This window comes from Bicyclus anynana, chromosome 23 (assembly GCF_947172395.1).
Source record: "Bicyclus anynana chromosome 23, ilBicAnyn1.1, whole genome shotgun sequence".
NCBI classification, from domain to species: Eukaryota; Metazoa; Arthropoda; class Insecta; order Lepidoptera; family Nymphalidae; genus Bicyclus; species Bicyclus anynana.
The window spans coordinates 11,116,640-11,137,176 of NC_069105.1; the positions used below are offsets into that span (position 1 = coordinate 11,116,640).

Consider the following 20,537-nt stretch of genomic DNA (forward strand, 5'->3'; position numbering starts at 1 on the left):
AACTTATTTTTCATTTAAATCACGCCAAATTAAACCTTATTCCGTTTATTTAGAGATGGCGCAAAACGTAGATACAAATTAGTGTTACGGCGAAATGTTACATATTGTCCATTTGAGAAAGACCCCTGATAGTGCATTATATAGTGGATGGGAGGGGGTCTGTTATATCTTGGGGGGTTTAAACTGCGAATGTGTGCCCGTTTGTTTGAAAGCAAATATTATGCTAGTATGTAGATACTAATAAATAGATCTGGGCTTACGGCAGTAGGTAGCTAGCAATATTTTTGAAGCGTCACACACAATGCGTTGTGTTTGGCTAATGAAAGTAGATATTGAAATCGACCGGCAAATTTAAAAAAAAATCGTCCGGCGTTCTTTCATTTTTAACCCCCGACTCAAAAAGAGGGGTGTTATAAGTTTGACGTGTCTCTCTGTCTGTATGTCTAACTGTCAGTCTGTCAGTGGCACCATAGCTCCCAAACGGATGAAGGTATTTAATTTTTTTTTTTTGAAAGGTGACATAAGTAAAGTGATAGTGTTCTTAGACATGTTTAATGAAAATCAATTGAGCCGTTTAAATGTTCTGGGGGTTTAAAGTTGGGAAGAATAACCGAATGTCTGCAAATATACTCGAGTGGGGTCTCAAATGAAAGCGCACTGAAAATGAATATTGATGACTTGATCGAAAATGTACCTAATTAATAATTTCATGACCTTCGGGGCTTTTCAAAACTTTAAATTTTGTGTTATTTTAAAGTATAAACAAGTCTTGGGCGTTAGTGCTATTTCTCCAGAAACAGACTTTATAGATTAAGGCATACCTACATACCTACTTGCGTTAGTTTCCAATTGAATATTTAATGTAGGTACAGAAGGTACCTACCTACTTACATGTTAGGTATTCTTTGTACCTAGGTAGGTAGGTACTTCTGAATAATTACATATAGGTATATTCAGAAGTAAGTACCTACGTAGTTTATTTTTGTAGGCTAAAACTGAGATTTACTTAAATGAAAAACAAACGAACTGTTTTGAAATTACTACAGAGCTACGTATGGCGTAGTTAACAGTTAAAACCGGATTCGCTTATTACGGAAACAGAATACATGTATTTAACCGTAACATCGGACCTGGCTAATTATTACCGGCCTTATAGATCCTAATGCAATAACATAAAGGCGATTTTCTTGTGCATCAAAGTTCATGTTACTGTTAAAGTTGAACTTTAGGACGTCGCAGTAAAGTCTAGTTCTGTTTTGTTGGATCGCGTTGGACAGTAAGCGACACCTGTTCGCAGCATCCGGTCTAAGATGCGTCTGTAATGAGCACCCGCTGCGTACACTCGAGTGAGAAAGCGTTTGCATATTTTTTTAATAAGTAGATAATAGTTAGAATTAGAATTTTAAGGGTTACCTACTTAAATTCGAAAAGTGGTGCGATCCCTGCTGTAAACTATACCTATCCATTGTAAATAGGTAGGTACCTACGTATACTAAAGAAAAATCAATCATTAAATAAACTTCAAAAATAACAACCTTAAATAAGTAGGTACAACAATAAACAGAACCAGAAAATGCGTACAAATCATGCAATTTTGTCTTACAATTGCTAGTACCTACCTAGGTAGCTTTTTCTTTTTCTTAGGGTGTATGTTCATCTGTAGGTAGGTATATTTTTTTATTGAATAGGCATCCACTTATAGGCAAATAGATGTTCAAATGAATTACTTTCGTGAAACTTAGACTTCGGACGTGATATTAAATAAGTTCGTGGAGGAACTCGATTGCGTTTTAAAAAAAATCACTCGGTTACCTACCGAATCAGACATTTTCCCTCGATAAATCTAGCTAACCATGTTGGTACTTGTCTATTATTATTTTATTAATTAGTTGCTAAAGCTTATATTTAGGTAAAGCGTATCTTATTTTCCACGCGACAGTATCGAGAGCATTGAACACTTGACGTATCGTTTAAGTCCATTTTGCTATTTTATATTGAATATAAATAACCCGTAGATATCTTAAGAATAATGAGCTTAGTTAGAAAACTCGAGAGATATAAGATCTAGTAGCCAGTTTATCATAGCTAAACCACCATTGGTCATATTATCTACATGGAATTCATTAGTAGGTAGGTCTATTTTGATAAATTGGTCTAGCCTAGTCTGTATAACTAATAATTAGCTGAAGTAGGCTTTTGCCAATCCTACTTATTCGTAAGTAGGTAAAATCTCAAGTTAATACTGTTTAGTTACGTAGTTACTTACCTATTTATTACAAACAAGCAATATAAAGCAACCAAAATAAGGCGTTACTTACTACATTGGGCAAGATACTTTTAATAATTGCCAAATCCCTTCAGTCAGCGTTGACAAGCATGCTTCAACTTAAACATTCTATGTTTATCAAATTTTTTATTATGCTTCCATGTCTTGGGCTCATAACAATGTATGCGATTGTTATTTTTTGCACACACAATAAGTGTGTGTGAAAACTAAGAAAACGAATAAAGGTGCAGTAAGGAATAATACCTATAGGTACTTTCAGACTTCTGTACAGTTCAGATGAATTAATTGAACGCAAGACGAGAAAACTACAGTTAATACAAACAAAATTATGAAAATATAACTAACGTTAGTTTGAGATTGGACGTATCACGAACAATGAACGAATTTGAAGCTGAACAATTCTAAATTTGAAATAATCACACCAATCCGACAATAGAGTTGACGCGGCATTCCAATTCGGTGCGCTATTGTTGAATGCGGCGCCCTGATTGGCCGAGGGGCACAATGGGCCACGCCTCCCACACAATGCCCTATTGTCAGCTACCTGTGTGCCGCCCAGCGAACCTACGCTAGCTTCCTCTGTAAACTGTAAACAGACGTTTGTAACAATTACGGATTTTTCACGCCGACTGCAACAATTGGTATTGAAATTCAAAATATTCGATGTCCAATAGCCTCTAAGTTGCGTGTCTGAAACCTGAAAATCATAGATTTGATTCTTTTAATTCTGTTGGTAGGTACATTTGGGTAATGATCAGGTACTTAGGCACTTACCTATAAATTTTCAAAAGCTAAAAGTTCTGTAAATATCACCCAAAACACATTAGAAACATGTAGGTAAAAAATAAAATCGTTTAAATGCATAAACAGTCTTAAGTGCTGTAAATGGAAATGGCTTAGGCCGGCTACAAGGGTGCGTTTTATATTCATAGACTTAGACACATTCTCATTTTGTTACTTTGCTGTTTATTTTCACTTTCGACATGTTCTATGCCTTTTGGAGCTCATAGTCATAAGGTACAAGGTACGTATCTATTAATAATCAAAACTCAATAGTTTTGTCGGTTTTATCTAATTTAATATTCCATTGACTAGTTAAGGCAGTAGACAGTACCTACTGCTTACCTACCTAATGTAATCTAAGCATAGCCACCACAGTTATAAGAGAGATTCAAATCCAAGAGGTCTATAGAGTCCGATGAAATAATAACCCACTAAAATATTGTCGTGATACCCATTCCTATTGAAAATTTCCACTTGTTTGGAATGGAAGTGGAATATTCAAAATCAAAAATACACTCAATCAAAGAGATGAATGGAAAAAATTGGAAGTGGCCTATACTTTACATAATTATGATCATTATTTAGGTAGTATTACTAACATAGTTTAGGTAAATACTTTAAAATATATTGTTGTTAGGCTTAAGATGTGACATTGTAGAGCCGCCGTTAAAAAACGGTCAACCAAAATAACCGCTCAGCGTATAAGCGACCTTATTGATTTTTTCCCGAAAAAAAAAACTGTAAAAGCATCATTAAAAAACTAAGTGAAGCGGACATCGTCGCTAAGCGAGTTACACGAAATATTGGCTAGGGGGGGAAATAAATGAACATTAGTCCGACTAATGGACACGTTTACTTCAGTTGGGAGTATTTTTAAAATATCCAAAATGGATTTTGCCTTGAAATTAATCACATTTACTGTGACTTTATCCTATCCAAGATATTCATTTATTTACTTTTTCGTTGGTCTATTGGTTAGTCGCTTATAATATTTTTTTTACTCTGCTAATTGGCATAGATCATGAAATCTTGGTTTCGAAAGCTGCGTCGGGTTTACATATTTTTAAATATGTAAGTAGAATCATTATTTTATCATTATTTTTAAAAATTAAGCCTCAATAGCTCAATGACTCAATCCCCGCCCCGTTGGTCTATTGTCGTACCCACTCCTAATACCTACAGTCTTTTTCGACTAGTAGGAGGGGAATGAGAATACTGTCCATATTTAAAAGAAATGGCAAATATTCTATTAATAATTTTTTTTTTTTTTTTCAATAATTTCTCAGTAGCAGCCCGGAACCAGATGGTAATCGTAATAATACATAAGTCGCCTTGTAAATAAAGCTGGTAGAGTCCCTTTTGTTTTAAGGGATATCTACCAATTAAATAGTTGATACAGTAACTCCAACCTATTTAACTTTCCAAGGCGAATAGCAATTACTTGATTGGGTCCGTTGTTAGTGTTGTCTTGAGGGTTCTTGGAAGTATCTGTTAGAGTGTTTGTGTAGAGATTTCCGCTTTTGATTACGTATTGGGTACAAGTTAGGTTAAGTTTTATGGGTGCCAGTGTCATTGATACCATCCTGTAGGCCTATTCACTATTTTGCCCTTTATTATCAACCTATGGATGTGGACAACAAAGTGTCATCTACAATCTACATACTATATGATATCCACCATAAGCACCGGATGACATTTGACAATTTGTATCATAGCATGTAGATAACATGAATAATTAAGCTTCTTTAGTGTCAAAGAAGCTCAATATTTCATGAGTTTTCTTTTATTTTGTTCGTAAGTTTCAGTCGATACCTACTCTATTAGGTTCGAAGCTGTTCCAAGAAATCTTAAGCATCTTCCTGTTTATTTGCCATCCAGTCATCTCGAATGCTTGCAACCTGCTTACCTATGTACTGCTTCTTGAAAACCTAAGTTTCACTACCATATTTGAATTAGAATGATTGACAATTTACGCAAATTTAAATTAGATGTACCTAATTTCTTAAATGGGTATGGTAAGCGAAGGCTGGAATATATTGTTCCAACAATATTTAACGATTTTCCGGATACGGTCAAAAATCTTTTAAAATATACGAATATATTTTACGAACGTACATACTAAGCGGAAATTAAAGGAATACTTTTTGGCCCGTGTATCGTCGAAGCAGCGGTTTACTCACTCTATAATTATGATATTTAACTACCCGCTAATGATTTTTCTTTGTTTTTCTTCTCTTTTTGTTTTTTATTCAATTTTTTTCTTAAATATTGTATTATGTAATGATGTAATAACCACTGCACAGTAAAACCAACTGTGGTTTGTGTTGCACTATGGTTAGGCTTAAATTAAATATGATTTTTGTAGAATAATAAATAAATAAAGTCAATAGAGTATAAAGTCAACTAATTCCTTCAATATGCCATCTATCTCTATATAGATACAAATAGGGATTAGGGTCGCAAGTTCTAATAGAAGGGAATCCTCCAGTTAATCACAATTCACAAACCGCAAGGTATCCGTGAACTGTATAAAGGGCCCCGCGGCGCTAACTTCACCCCACCGTATAAACTGGTACAGCCCTGACAACTTGTTTCATTTGATGCTCTTACAAACTTCGGTTTCTACAGCTTAGGCACCAGCCTGACGGTGCGACTGAAACAACTTTACAAATCGCACTTTATAACAACAAATCGGTATGTAGGTAATTGTGGTAACAGTGGCAAAGATATTTAAAACCTTCGCATATAAACATATCAAAACATTACTGTAAGCCTAACATGCGACCAATAACATATTCCGTAAGCAGAAATAGACAAAATGTCGAGCAATGGCGGGGAGTTGTCCCAGTTCCATTTCTTTTTCCCAAACGCGATCAAAGAGGTCTAATTTTTTTTATACACAACTGCTTTTTACAAATTAGCCCTTGACTACAATCTCACCTGATGGTAAGTGATGATGCAATCTATTAATCTAATTAAGTATTTATTTATTTTTTAATTTTTATTTCTATGCAATTTGTCTTATTTCTCTACAGGAGATAAATCGTTTGTTAGGCCTACTGGTCAAGCTGTGACAAAGTTATGCCCTAGTAATGATATGTATGATATGCATATCATTTCTGACTTGGAAGTGTTAAGGATCAGCTGGTGCCTAAAAGTGTCTAATGTTGTAATCATTCAACTACCTACTACCTAATCTGTCTACAAAAATTGTGTTAATTTTTCAACGAAATCAGCACAACAGTTTAAAGATACCTACCAACCTACTTAGTGCCTAATGTCTAAAGCAATTGTCATGTTGGCAGAGCTATAACAAGTAAGCAGTTGTAGGTAGGCGACAAATTCTCGATTTTTTTATGGTAATAAGACACAAATAAGTCGGATTTTTATTAGTTAAGTCGCTAACTATCACATAAATTACGTCACAACACGAATTGCGTTTGTCGCGCTGTCTTTTTTCACTTTCATCAATACAGGCCCTAATTTTATAATGTTATCTCTATGTTTCGTATGTGCCTGTTATTACTTGTAATTTATACACTTTAATATTGTGTGTTCACAAATAGATAAGTACCTATATCTTTGGAACCGTAGTAGGTAAGTAAGTAGTAGGTATATTTATCTAATTTTAATGAAAAGCTTACCTAAGGCCTTTTGATCAAAGGTAGTTAAGTAGGTATTTAAAAGATTATTGGGTGTTACAAGTTTGTCAATACCAATTTATATACCTCACTGGTCCAGTGGTAAGACTGGTGGCTTGAAATCACGTGTTCCTGGATTTAGTGCTAAGTCTTATATTTTAATAAACCTCTTATAACCTCACTACCTTTACCTCTTTATAATACTAATACCTACCAATAGATTTTATACCCCTTGACTGGTTTTCTTAATTGGTCCAGGTCTGGCTAGTGGGAAGCTTCAGCCGTGGCTAGTTACCACCCTAACGGCAAAGACGTACTGCCAAGCAAGCGTTTTGGTACGATGTCGTGTAGAAGCCAAAAGGGGTGTGGATTTTTCATCCTCCTCTTACCAATTATCCCGCTTCCATCTTGGATTGCATCATCACTTACCTTTAGGTGAGATTGTAGTCAAGGGCTAACTTGTAAAGATTTAAAAAAGGTTTGTTCGCTGCTTCGTACCGGTACGTTAAACCGCTTGACAATACGGTTATGCCAGTCCAGTCGAGTAGTAGTCACCCTACCTATCACACATTAAACCATAACCAATAAAGAAAATAAAAAATCCTAAGCCACGCTGGAAATCGAAAGCAAACGCTTACAATATACCTAAACCAACACTTTCCCAATTGCACTATAACTCTGTACAAATAACTAATCAAATAAAATAACACTAAAAACAACAATTTTCAAAAACCTAAACGCAGACAAGCCGGGATCGAAATCAAAAAGTTCCATTACTAAATACGCTATTCAGCTTACACAAACAAAAAGCAATTCGCTTGGAACCAGTATAATAAAGCTGGGGGGTTGCACCCACCCCTGGGTAGATAATAACCCCCCCACTCCCGGGGGGTGATACCCCGAGACACACATTCCGTTACGCCTGCGCTGCGCCCTATATGAGACATATTGTCTGCTTACAAAGAAACCTTGTAAAATGTGAAGAAGCTTAGAATTGTATGGAGTTTTTTTGTATGTCTAGCTTACTGTATGATTTTATGTGTGTGTTTCCAGTGTGTAGCTATGAGGTTTTTTAGATCTATATTCGGTTTTTTTTCGCGTTTTACCACGACCTCACCTGATGGTAAGTGTAGAAATGGTAAAAGATGGGACACGCAAATTTACTCATGTTTTAAAGATATTCCCAAGCAATGATATTTTATACTACAGATAGGGTTCTAGCGCATCAAAACTGAGGCGGACAAATGTGGAAAATTGACTTAATTTAAATTTAGTCGCTTATTAAACAACGAACGTTATTTAAACAAATAATACCTCTTAAATAGCTGAGTCAGGTCCATTTTATTGGCACAACACATTTTCTGTCATTACTAAGATATACCTAAATGTTTTGGTTGTAAGTTATTAAGTAGTTATGTGTTGTGCTAACAAATAAATGATTTCTATATATCTATCTATCTATCTAAATATCGTCTACAATGTCGAGTTGTGTGTTCAGGAAGTGTAAAAACTATATAAACATAAATATATAATGGAATTAAAGGCAAAATTGTGCACGTGTGCGCTCAGTGGTGTAGCTAAATTCGGATCACTTTTCGCGGTGATTTTTTAGAGACGTAACCGATCTATAGTATAAAAATTATCATTGTTCCCAAGTGATAGTAGGCACTGTAGAATTAGATAGGCTTAAACTAATCAAATCTATTGAAGATCTTATTCAATGAGTGACTATTATTTCTTTATACTCATAGAGGTGACAAAACAAATAGACTAGATCTACTGTTAGTGGAAAATTTTCGCTATAGGTTGGTAGCCTACCTAGCTATCTAGAGCAGTAGATGTAGGTATCTATAATCTATATGCTAAGAACTATAAGCGTTGGGTCATTGCTAACTGAATTGTCATAAGAAATCATTACTTATCCGTATTACCCTAGTTAAACACCTTATGAATCCAACAATCTAAGAAAATATATTACACATTTTAAAAGACGCATTTTCTGTTTATGTTCTTAAATCTTCCCCTTCTCCTGTGTTCTAAAAAGAAATCCAATCTCAAACAACTCTGGCTCGAAGTGAAAATGATCTCTAATTAACACCACGATCTGGCGGCAACCTCAAAATGTCAATGGTAGTGTCAAAAATAGAATTATTACAGTTTCGGCTCAGCTGATAGCCATGCCCCTAAAATAGCGCTCTGAAGGATGGAGAAAATAAGTCTGTTGTAGATTTTATCAAAGGTTGGCTGACGCCCGGTTCTACCCGTGTAGTTTCTGTTCCCGTGGGGATATGGGTATAAAATATAGCCTATGTTACTCGGTAAAGAAGTAGCTTTCTAGTCGTGAAAGAATTTTTAAAATCGGTTCAGTAGTTTCTTTATAATATTACATTTAGCGAATTTAGAAGTTTGGATTTCTGATGACCTCTCTGTGGCATATTTGATGCTTTGGTTTTATGCAATAACTTTGAGTCCCAGCTTATGTTAATTCAGGATTTTCAACATAGAAGTCCTAGGTTTGAATCCCAACATGTGTTAAATGTTTTTCTTTGGCCTTGGTTCGTTATACTTATCGCCAATGAAGTGCACTTTATAGAAGCAAGACTGCGCTGCCTATTCCGAAGACTATAAACCAACCTGTAGGTACGAGTAGGCAGGGCCGGAAGTAGGCGAACGGAGCGGTCGCTCCAGGCGCCAAATCCTAGGGGGCGCCGAAATGGTAAAGACAAGATCGAAAAGAAATTTATGTGATGAATTTACGTGCGCAAAAGGCGCCATAATTGGATCTCGCTCCATTCTAAAATTTACCTCGGTCCGGCGCTGCGAGTAGGCAATTGGCAAACGAATTTTCAATTTTTTTTTATTTTGGGGCTAGGTAGGGACATAACGAAAATTAAAAAAACATTTAGGTATAAACTATGAGATCCTAAGTTCGATTTCCTGGTCAGGTCGAATAGGAAATTGAAAAATGTGTGTTTTTTTTTATTAGTAGCATAGAAAACATTAAACTTTTAGGTAGGTGAAGATTTATTTTGCTATTAGTTGTTTTCTTTTTGTTTATAAAATAATATTTGCCATATTTTTAATTATGGTCAATTATTCCCTTCCATGTTAGGTGTGGGTAGGTACGACAATAGTGAAGAGGGCGGGGATCGAACCACCACCTCTCGGTTATGAGCTCCTTTACCGTTGAGCTATTGAGGCACAATAAGTACCTAGACATATTCAGTGTACAGTCTGTAACGTAGTCAAGCGCAAACCTGTCACAGAAATTAAAAAAAAAATTGATAAACTCCTCCTTCCCTAAGTCGGTTATAAACAATCGAAACCAGTCCTCATACAAAAGTACAGGTTCCATCAAAAGCGCGACTATGGGATAATGCGATTTTTTACTACAGATATGCAAATGTATTGTGTAGAAGCGGCAGAGGCTAAAAATATTCGACGGCGGCATCGTATTTCACGGGCCGACGTCGCCGATGGGAAACTCCGTTGTGGCGATGACAATGGGAGCGCCAATGGCGGACAATGGAGTTTCCACCGGCCACGCCTCGCTAGCCGCACGCCCAGCGCACCCGACTGTCGAAATAAAGAAAATTTTCTTCACAAATACACCCGAGAATGTAAAGGAGCGATTGTATCGACTTTTTAAACGCCCTCGTAGACCGTACTCCCACCTGGATCGCTTTGTGTGCGAACTCCACAATGGACTTCATCGTTATACGCACACTGCACCGGGCCAGCGCAAAGACGCTCCGGGGCGGGGCCTAGAGCGGGACGGCGCATCGTCTATTCAGAAAACCGCATCGCGCGAAAGAGACAGTGACACCGCGCACACAGTGTCGTCCGCGAGAACGGGACGGCCTTACGCCTTTGTATAGATACCGCGCTGTTATTCCGCATAGACAATTGATTTTGATCATTTCTAAATAAAAGGTCCTGAAATTCTTTGCCTAGGAAATTCTAGATGATGTATAGAATGGTATTTTAGTGTTAGAATGTAAGGTTCGATTATAAGTTTGAGTGTAAGGTGGTGGAAGGACGGCATTGTTCGTAGGGCAGTGACATTAGTTCCGTGCGTCCTTGTCGCACGCGCGAGGCGCGGGGCGTTCTTTTGTAGCGCGCGCGTATTGTCGAAGCTCTTCGATCTGCCAGCATTGTGTGTTCACTGCGCGCGATAGACGGACGTGTCGCGTTTTGCGTTTGAATATCGAACACGATCGCGTACGAACTATTCTGTGTCTCGGACTATATTTTTTTTTGTTGTGTGTGTTGTTCTTATAATTTGTGACTGTTAATAAGACTGGTGTGTAATGATGCCAAAGAATCGTTGTGATAGGACGATTTTACGTGTTTGTTTTATTTGAGTTGTTTTTTTTTTTGTTTTCTTTGATTTTTTGCTTTGGTCTATCTATCGTTTCGTTTACACCGATGTCTTCAAAGGCGACAGGAACAATGGTAACGCACTTGAAGGTAAGTGATATTGTGTGTAGTAGAGTTAGGACACATAGGATACTGTGTAAGCGCTTAAGATAATACAAAAAGTTAACAAAATCTTAGTTACTATTTACAGAAAACGAACAGCTAAAATAATTTTTGCTTTATTTGGCAAGAGTTACCTACTCGTAATTTTTTTAATAAGTCATTATTTTTGACTTACTTTGCATGATATTAAAATAACAAGTAGGCTTAAAAATGTAATAAATATTTCAGTAATTACTTAATAAAACATTTAATTGATTCGCTAGGCGATTTTCTAAACGCACAGTGGTTTAATGGTAAAAAATTTGGACAAAATTTTGTCAGTTTTTAAAGAGATATTTTGCTTATAATTTAATAAAATTATTTATTAATTTATTACCCGGATCCACGCCACAACACATTGTTTTACTTTCTCAAAATTATAAGGAGGCACCTAACCTAACCTGCCTACATAGGGTAGGTTGGTACATATCCTTAATTCTGGATTAGACCCAATGTTTATTCGTGTCCATTTTAAATCAATATACCTATCTTAAGTTGGTACTTATTAATATACTTATACCTATAGGTTTTAGCTTAGATCAAAAGAGATCTTTGCATTAGACGAGAGCAATACTTAAACCCATTTTAAAGCTAGCGGAAACTCGCGACTCTATTCGCATGATACCTACCTATTTTATTTTACACAAAACCTCCATGGATGGAACCATGGATTTTTTTAGGTTAAAAAGTAGTCTATTTCCTACTGCATGCCTAGTCTGTATAACCAGGGTTATAATCTACCTCAATTTCCAGCCAAATCAGTACAGTAATTGCGACGTAGAGAAGTAACAAAAATACACACAAAATCTCAAACACACACGAACTTTGGTTATTTATAATATGAGTGTCTTGTCAAACTCAATTATTTATTAATATTACTCTAATATCTACGTAGTAGGTATGTTCCTACCTACTAACTTAAAAGCTTGAGATTATTATGAACAATACCTTTGATTTAATATTTTAATTAACAATCAGTGTGTTTGTTGTAAATGTAGCAATTATTATCATTTATATTAATAGTGTTTAATTAAACTTTATAATCGACAAATTATTTTAATAGTTACAAGAACAATTAATCGAAATAAAAGATTAATAACAGTAATTAGATAACAAGGTAAAGAGCTAATTGCGTAGGCATCTACCCAACTACCTACGTACACACAGAAACTTTGCAATATCTCTCATTTATTTCTCGATTTCAATGCCTTTGCCTGATCTTGTAAGAAATAATATAGAAAGAAGTTAACTCAATTTAAAATGCTTCTGCGAGCTTAGCTTATTGCAGTTAGTAAAACAGGTGCCTGAAATATTAAAAGATGTTTAAGAAATGTTTTTGTTTAAAACAAAAAATATATTAATATTAGAAGTGCTTATATTTAGACCATGTTTTTCTACATATAAATATCGATTGTTATCAATTATGACGTTTTTATATAACTTTCATAAGTGGTACAAAATTCAAGTATACCTACCTACGTATCTAAATGGTTACAGACAGATATGCTGTCATAAGGAGAGGTTACTGACTGTCTGTAACTTTTAGATATAAATACATTTATTTTCTTTCTTTCTTAAATTGTTAAAAAAATACATTGGATTGGATTGTTTAAAATGCACGGCCTGTCTTCAGCAATTCCAACAGAGAAGTAAATGGGTCAGGCTCTCATTAGCATTTTTGGCAGCTGGTTAGCATATAACTGAATGGTAAACGACTTCATGCGTTACAATTGAGAACGAACGTTTTTGAAAACCCAAATCACCACAAAAACATCATTTTGTTAATAACGAGTTTATTTTATGGGTGACAATTGTTAATTGCGGCCCGCGGCGGTTTCGCCTTTAAGAATAATGCATATTACGGTATTGTCGAATTCAACTGACAATTATACCGTTTTAAATTTCAAAATTAAGCTGCGGTATATAAAAGTAAAAGAAGTAATTGTCGGAATTTTGGCCGCCCGGTGGTATGCTTAGCAACAGTGTGCAACTTTTTTATTATTTTTACTTAATGTTGACTTTCATAAAAATAAAAATAATAATATAAATTCTATTGTTGCACTTGACAAGAGTAACGGTGTAATCAAAGTTGTACATGAATAATAAGTAAAATTATTCCGTGAAAATATGCGTGTTTGCTACTCGAATTCGTTGAACATAGCAAAATAAATCTCTTATAATCTCTCATGTTTTATTACCTAGTTTTAAATAATACACTTCACCTCGACATTTCTTACGCGTGAGAACATCAGTGTAATTATCTCTAAGAGGCTGTTTACTTGTAGCGTTATCTTCTTTATAAGAAGACAAATTGCTTGATTCGTTGTTTTTAAAAGCACACCATTAGATAACCCTTTCAATTATTTAAATACTAATGACTACTAATTTTATTTATGTCTCCATAAAACTACGTTATTTCCAGTTGTCTATTCTGACAAATATCATTAAATAGCCGCTGCGGTGCATCGCTTACAGATTTACATTATAATTTGTTGGGTTATTGACACCTTGAAAAGTTTGGATAACCGCATAAATTACTAATTAGCATATTAAATACGTTAAAATGAGAGGGTAGGTGATCAATTTGTTATAATTACCGTATTTGATGCGAACTTTAAAGAAGCGTTGTATAAAGAGGTGACGTTTTAATAAAATAGAGTCCAAAAACTTCATTTTATTTCAATAATTTGAAGTTTATTAAGTCTTAAAATATTTGCATAAAATACTTAATAGATTGGTACGTAACTACCTACTAAAGTATATACAATCCTGGTTGTGATCTCAAATGATGTAGATCTATCATTTGCCAAAGAACTGATTTGAATTACATTTTGACTCGCTACTGTTTTCAGCTGTCTGGAGTTTTTGGATACATAGATAGATTCAGAGATGACTAAGATCACTATAATACTTGTCATTACAAAGGAGTTACCCTTAATTGGATGTCCCTTTTGTCAAGAAAATGCTAACTAAGCAAGCTAAGCTAATCTAGACTTAGTGGTGATTAAGAAAAGTTTCAACAATTCAACTATTTCGCTTCTAATTCTTGGTTGATGAACACTTATCTTTGCATTTTAAGCTCTACAGTAAAAAAATATATATCACCGAAGTAAAGTGCTAAAATATAATAAGCAGTAAAGAATGATATTTTATATCTGCTACCGTTGTTCGGTAGATACAGTCCATTACCTACCGGGAAAAACTTTTAAAGTTTATTGGCTTTAAATTTTGTTTTAATTTGTCCACCGGTTCGATTTTGTGTGACAAAGGAAAACGTTACTTAAAATAATGTGCTACTTAAATACATGAGATATTAGTATAATTCAACTAAACTGGCATTTTTATTTTACCTTTTTACATGAATTTTAGATTCAATGATGCCGAGATTGTTAGGCAAAGTAAAATAAATGTTAGTGCAATTTATAATTAGTTTTGAGTTATTTTGATACATTTCATACTTTCATCTCGCCACAAAAATATTCTCGCTCCCATCAATAAAAGACTTGATGTGCAACATGTCCAATTGTTTTTAATTTATAATTTTTCTTATTAACCAACAGGAAACCGTCTAGCATATTTATATTAAACAGTGCCCGCAATGAAAACAGTCGTAAATCCAATAAAATGTAAACCCTAGCACACGTACCGGATGCCACGGATATTAAAGAAAAAATTGTAACTATTCAACCAAACAGAAATACTAAATAGGCAACGTCAAAGATACGGCACGTAAACATCTGAAGATGTGGTCGATTTTTAATAACCGATTTATGGAGTTCTAAAAAATCGATAGGATGTGGTTTGGTCTTAAAGATCGCGACGATTAAATCAAACATTGTGGTCTGTTATGGCGTTTTAAAAGAGTTTACGGTCCATGGGCTAATGAAGTGTGTTATGCTGCTTATTTCAGGTTGACGACCGCTTAAGGGAGATTTAAAGGAGTTACGTCATTTAAATTTCAAAGCTAATAAAATGTTTAAGTGCTTGTCGGTACATACGGCGCCCTAAAAAGCTGTTAGTTGCTTGTAAACAATATTATTGGAATTAATGGTAACTGGAGTTGTTAACGGTGTTTAAATATTACTTAATATTTTTTATTTTTGGTAAACTCCAGTATAGACGCTATCTAAGTTGCTTGTTTATTTTAAATGTTCTTCCCTTCGACATTACGTTTAAACATCGAGTTACGATCAAATCCTTTTCAGAAAATTATACCGATATCTTCGCTTACTTCGCTTATTTTTATCTTTCCTAATTCATGATTTAAGACATATTGATTGGCATACATATCTTAAGTCAAACCTTTCTTAGGTAATATTGTAACATCATCAATTATTTTTGTAACTTTTTAGCACGTTTCTTCTTACGAGTACGAGTAGGTATGGATAAGATCTTGTACCTTAGTACTTATGTAGGTAATCAATGGTTTTATGCCTAAGATCCCGCCAAGTTAGAACTCGTCTCCGTCGATATGTAAGTTTAGGCAAAGGCAATATGCGAAGTTTGTATATAGGATTACTGCGCTACCTATTCGATACGTTTGATTTTGCCGAGTTTATTTATTGAAATGTAATGCTATAAAGTTGGCACTGAACATCATAATGATGATTTTATTAGTTGCCTACCTGAAATCGTATCTTGACTCCGTTTGCGAGTGATATTTTGAAATGCACTTTGATCTTCTATAGTTTCCGTCACCGTTATATTAATATTAAATGTACCCGTAAATTACTTCAATAATAGATATTTAGGAGTATTTACTACTTTGAAATCTCTGAACATTATGTCGGTTTGTAATGACAGGATCTGGCTTTGATTCCCAGCGGTAGTAAATTTAGGAATTAAAATCATCATCATTATAAGTCTATTTCAATAACCTACTAAGTATAGACCTTACTCATTAAAAATATTTTAAAAATATCTAAAAAAAATTACATAGATATAGTAATAATGTTCAAATTAGCTTAAATCTATTCTGGTAATAGCTTCTAGAAGGTTTTTCCGTCTGCTTAGATGGATAGTAGTAAGTTAGTAGGGTAAAGTTCAGGTACTTACAATGCCGTGTTCTGACAGGGGTATTGTTGTATAACCCAATATCCTTTCCACATCTCACGCGATATCATTACTTATCATCAATAGCGATTGTAATCAAGCGCTAACTTATAAAAAAGGTTTTTATATGTTACATATCAATGATACGTTGCTCAAAGTTATATATGGTGTGTAATAATCTTTTGCAAAAGAAATCGCATGGTTATCCGACAAGTATTGAGTAGGTCGGTCACGTAACACGTCACCTTTGTGACATGTGATTCACGCTAGCTGGCAGTGTTGTCGCCACCCCGTCGTTTTGCCCTCGATTTTTTTATTAATTCCCAACACGTCTGAACACGACGCGTCTTTGTTCATCCCATTGTGAATAACGCGTTAGTGATAGAAGGAGTTTCACCTTGTATCGACTTCGTGTATTTTGTCCAGAATTTGTTTATGCTAACCCCACTGTGTTTTGAATATGAAATTTGTATCCTACTTTATTTTATTGAGATATTTATCATTCATACCTTTTCAACAGCTTGTCAAACATTAAAAAAAAATTGTTAAAAAATAAAACAAGCTTAGGTAGGTAAATAACATAATAATTATGCTCAGGTAACCGAATTATTTTAGTTAGGTAGCGTCATAAAAATAATTTAAGTTGTCATAAGTATCTAGACCACAGAATACATATGTAGGTACAAGTACAGAAGATTCACTCCGCAGCGTCATTTAAATAAATAACGACTCTCGGTACGACACAATACAGTGCAATTCACTTCTAACAAAATTAATAACCTACACCGAATTAGTAAATTAATTTATGTTTGACAGTTGGTAGCGTAACATTCCGATCTTAGAGCAGAGTTTTTGATCGTTACACAATCAATCATAAAGTGTCACCCTAAGCCTACTATTCCGTGTTAAGGCTTCATTGTGAGCTTAATTTCCAAATCCCTTCTATAAACACCGGAATTGTAAAATAGTAGATAGATGTTGAAAAAATAGGTAATATTTTTAGAAAAATTAAATAAAAAATAATGAAATTCACCCAAGCAATTCGTCATAATAAACTTGATTGGCCAATTATTGTCACGCTGAGCATTCCCTTAATTTGATTTCACACCCCTTTAAAAACTTTACACCGATTTTCATACAAAATAAACCCCGTCCAACAACAATGGCCGCCCTTCGGATTGAATCCTTTATTATTTGTCGATCTCGGAGACAACTGCCTTCCGTTTCTTTCGCTTAGTGGGCAGAGTTGTGGTACAAGTTAAGAGCGGTGAGCGATTTTGTTAAATATGAATACCTACTTATTTATTATGTACCTAGCAAGGAACCACTGAACAAGATGTAATATAAAGACCAATAATATACGTTATTTATTTATATACATTCCCTTTTCAATTTCTTCATGATTATAAAATTGTGTAGAGATTGAAATTCTTCTATTCAAATAAAACAATCAATAAAATGGTTACAAAGCATTTGTTCAGTCCATATACATTCACTGGACACCAAAGGAGGTAGAATATAACAAGAAAATGGACCAACAAACCTCCTGCAATAAACCTCCTGGTATCATGCAGTATCGTAGGTAATCTGCATGCTTTTCAAAACTGTAAACAGAATGCGGTCCTCAAATTATGCACACTCGATACCTCACAGCGCTATTCCATTAGGGAATGTTGATTGTATAATATTTAAAAATGGAAATTGAGTAGTCACTATCCATTATTTAGATTAGATTAGTAAGCAATTTATATCTGAACAATGTACAATTTACATCATCCGACGATCTTTCATGACCCTTTTAATGACCCCTGTCTGCAATTCGGGTGGGTGTAAGTTCTGAATCCACTTCCATCTTTCAGTTATGTGCATTTTAAGAAATTAAATATCTCGTGTCTCGTTGGGTGACGGAAAAACATCGTGAAGAAACATACCTGAGAATTTTCTTAGTTCTCTGCTTGTATAAAGTCTGCCAATCCGCATCCTCATTCTGTGAGGAAACTCGAGCTCAGCAGTATGTCGAATATGGATTGATGATGATCGTTCTTTGGTTTCCAAACAAAACGAACGTAAATTTTCGTAATAGCAAAATAAATCAAATATTTATTAATTCAATAACGCTTAAGTTCATGAATTGGGTCAAACACTGAACCAAAAGTACAAAAGGTCCCGTAGGTGTAGTGGGCTTTAACCCTCCATTGTAGTCGCGACCCTTCGCTTGAGCACGTGTTTTATGGCGCAATTACAACACAATCATTGTGGGGCCAGCCAAGTGCATGGTAAGGAAGGCCTCTTTGTGACACAGAATGGGAAAGAAAGTCTGATCGTGTATGAATAATTCACGGACTGTTTGTCATGGGTTGTTTATTACAGTATAGCAGACGCCACACGGTTTCGCTCGCGTAGTTCCCGTTCCTGTAGGAATACGGGGATAAAATATTCCCTATGTTGCTCGTTGATGATGTAGCTTTCTAATGGTGAAAGGATTTTATAAATAAGTCGAGTTGTTTTTCGAAACAAAGAATCGCTTCGATTCTTCGGTTTTTCGCGTATAATACCTATCAAAATAAATAAATTAGACACTATTAATAAGGTATTCTAAATAAGTAGATTTCGAAAGCCTACGTGGCGCAGTGGTATGCGCGGTGGATTTACAAGATGGAGATCGTAGGTACGATCCTCGGCTGGGCTGAAAGAGGTTTTCCTTAAATGGGTCCTGGTCTAGCTGGTGGGATGCTTTAGCCGTGGCGAGTTACCACCCTACCGGCAAAGAGGTACCTCCAAAATTTTAGTCAAGGGCTAACTTGTAAGGAATAAAGGTAGGTACCTCACCTATGGAACTTAATCTTAGATTAAGAAACATACTTTTATTAAGCCAATTATTTAACTAGATCCTTAACTAAACATCATGTTTTCATCTACACATAAGTACTTTTCGAAAAAAAAAACCCGTGATAGCCCAGTTGGATATGACCTCTGCCTCCGATTCTGGAGGGTGTGGGTTCGGTCCGGTGAATCCGGTCCGGGGCATGCACCTCCAACTTATCAGTTGTGTGCATTTTAAGAAATTAAATATCACGTATCTCAAACGGTGAAGGAAAAACATCGTGAGGAAACCTGCATACCAGAGAATTTTCTTAATTCTCTGCGTGTGTGAAGTCTGCCAATCCGCATTAGGCCAGCGTGGTGGACTATTGGCCTAACCCCTCTCATGGAGGAGACTTGAGCTCAGCAGTGAGCCGAATATGGGTTGATAACGACGTTGACGATACGTGAGTAATTTTATAAGTGGGCATTTCCCTTTAGCAGGGACCTAATTTATAGTTAGGTAGGTACTAGACGTCTACTGATAACGGATTTTGCGACTTGGCCGGATTAAGGAGGTCTTAGGGCGGACGAAGTCACTGGCATCCACTAGTTCGTATAAATAGCCAGTTCGACGACAATTTGAATTGAACCCAAACGTGCCCACTGCCCGCGCGTCTGGATCGGGAAAATAAAGAGTTTCCTGTACAATTGTCAAACCAAATAGCAGAGGAAACGGCCATTATGGCGTCTACACAATGAGCATGCACGTGTTGCGATACGTGTTGTTCTGTGTGAAAGGGGTCTTGTATTGGGACGTACGATTGCCTCAGTATTGGTGTACGTTACGCTAATATTCCTGACACGCTTAAAATTACACTTTTTTTTATTCTTTACAAGTTAGCCGTTGACTACAATCTCACCTGATGGTAGGTGATGAAGCAATCTAAGATGGAAGCTGGCAAACTTGTTAGGAGAAGGAAGAAAATCCACACCCATTTCTGTTTCTACACGACATCGTAACTAGCTTCGGCGGAAGCCTCCCACCAGCTATACCTGGACCAATTAAGAAAATCTCAATCGACCCAGCCGGGGATCGAACCCAGGACCTCGGACTTTTAAATCCGCCGATCATATCACTAACACACGTATGCTAGTTGCCATATTATCATACGAAAAAGAGATTCTATGTAAAAATGTCATCCGATGCTTACTGGTGGACATCACATTGTCAATTGATTTGATGTTTATTTTAAAAGGTTGTAAATAAAGACCAAAATAGTTAATAAAATATAGGGAAACCATAAAGCTCGCGTTTACTTAACACTTTAGTTTATAATTGTACCAGCGCAGTTGACCGCCATTTTGGTCCAACTTACTTGCATAGGTCAATGATTGTTTTATACTATAGATCCGTTACGCCCCTACAAAATCACCGCAAAAAGTGATTC

General features: G+C 35.5%; 1 protein-coding gene across 5 annotated transcripts in view; it reads left to right on the plus strand.

Moving 5' to 3' along the window:
• Window positions 1-20,537, plus strand: part of LOC112051487 (transcription factor Sox-5) — a 374,453-nt gene that overhangs the window by 214,867 nt on the left and 139,049 nt on the right. Inside the window, exon 1 of one of the 5 annotated variants that reach the window (XM_024090155.2) lies at window positions 10,868-11,181. The exons of the other annotated variants lie outside the window; for them this stretch is intronic. The gene's annotated coding sequence lies outside the window, so the exon portion shown is untranslated. Of the gene's footprint in view, window positions 1-10,867; window positions 11,182-20,537 lie in introns of those variants that run through there. 5 annotated transcript variants of the gene reach the window in all.